The sequence below is a fragment of the Rhagoletis pomonella genome, unplaced genomic scaffold (assembly GCF_013731165.1).
Source record: "Rhagoletis pomonella isolate Grant_MI unplaced genomic scaffold, Rhpom_1.0 Rhpom_scaffold_00004, whole genome shotgun sequence".
NCBI lineage: Eukaryota > Metazoa > Arthropoda > Insecta > Diptera > Tephritidae > Rhagoletis > Rhagoletis pomonella.
Window position 1 is genome coordinate 61,744,956 of NW_023458558.1, and position 1,743 is coordinate 61,746,698.

Sequence of the window (1,743 nt, forward strand, 5' to 3'; positions counted from 1 at the left end):
GACAATCAGCTGATTTTAATGCAGGGTTGAAATCGCGGCAGGGTTGGAACTCCAGCAAGTCTAGTTCCAACTAAATATGGTCTAAATCGTAACAGATAATAAAATTTGGTATTCTATTTTTTATTCGTCCCTCGCTATAACTAGAAGACACATATTTTTCGACCAGAATAAGAAACCTGATTAAGGTTTGATCATAGTGTCATCCTCTTATATCTTAAATAAGTGTGATACTTAAGCGAACTTGCGCCATATATGTATTCTCTTATACTGTCGTTAATGGTTGGAACTGTTAGAAATTATGTGAGTTGTGACTCTTCCAAAAAAAATAATGCTGTTTAGAAATACATATATAGATGTATAAATAGATGTACGTATGCATATTACATTTAGGTAAAACTACAGTTGAAAGTTAATTCCTTCGTAATTATTTTTAAAACCACATATTAAAAGGGATTTACCATTGCTTCAATACGAGTAAATGTGTCGTAAGTTAAGCAAAAGACAATTAATGTGTATAATTTTTGGTAGTGCCAACGCTGTTTAAGTAGATCTGGCATAAAGCGGACAAGTTAAGTCAATTTTTAATACTATCGAAAATCCCAATAAATGTACTACGATCATAGTGGAGTACTAACCCTAATCAGTTCTTGCCATCCAATCGGTCTGCTTGCTTTCTTCAATTCAGTTTTCAATTAGACACCGGAGAATATTGAATGGGAGTGTTCAGATTGCTCCGCGTCGCAGTGTTTTTGATCGATGCGTGTTTGTTTCTTTTCTTCAATGCCTGGTCTCTGCTATCTGCTAATTAATCGTTTTTTCGTAGCGTGTAGAAAAATCGAAAGAGTTAATCGGTGCAGAATAAGTGAAATTGCGGAAATTGAATTGAAATTCTTACGCGACTAGCAGAAGCGGAAATAAAAGTGTGTAAGTTTGGGGAAGTTTAGCAAAGTTGTTTCTGTGGTGTAGTTAAAAAATATATGCATATACATATGTATGTATATGCACATATATGCGCTAAGTGGTAAGAATAAGCAAGAAAAAGCACTAGTAAAAATATATCTGAAAGGCGAGCTAAAGAGAACAAAGCTGCGCGATAAAAAGGTTTGAAAACAAAATGCGAAAAGTGTTAAATTGATGAAGCAAAAGTGGCCTGCAAAGCGTGAAAGTGTTAAGTGAGGTGGAAATAAAAATATTAAAAAAAGTAAAAAAAAAAAATCGTAACAAGTATTTCGGTCTCTTGTTTCTATTATTTATTAATGCGCTTATCGGCTAGAGTAGTTCTGGTGTTTTGCGATTATTTAACTGTAACTTAATTTGTTTTAAATTTTGCACCTTACGATTCGAACAAGTAGGTAGATTTCGCTGTGAACAAAAACTAATATTGCAACTAATATTGGTAAACAAAAATTATAAACTTTCGTGTATGTTTGTGCATAAGTGTGTACGCAGTCAGCTGCGAATGTCAACAAAAGGCAAATAAACACAGCTAAGAGCAGCAGAGAACGTAAACAAAACTCATTGCTATTGCGCGCCCACAACCTCCTGCGGGGCACCGGGCAAAAACATCAGTAAAAATAAAAATAAAAACAAAAACAAGCAGACACACCCAATTTGATTTCTTCCTGCATTTTGATTTCAAATTAATAGGTACGCTGAAATAAATTTAATAGCTTAGCTACTTACTCTCAAGCAATGCCAAGTATGCATAACAGAGCCTTTACTCCTTTGACCTGCCATTTCCGG

General features: G+C 34.5%; 1 long non-coding RNA gene across 2 annotated transcripts; it reads left to right on the forward strand.

Annotated features, from left to right (window-relative positions):
* Positions 1–703: 703 nt before the first annotated feature.
* On the forward strand, positions 704–1,466 carry LOC118737935. 2 transcript variants are annotated; one of them, XR_004992859.1, is made up of 2 exons: positions 704–924; positions 1,350–1,466. It is a non-coding gene; the product is annotated as an uncharacterized LOC118737935 (long non-coding RNA). The 2 variants fall into 2 exon arrangements; XR_004992860.1 differs by having other exon boundaries at positions 704–920.
* Positions 1,467–1,743: the final 277 nt, after the last annotated feature.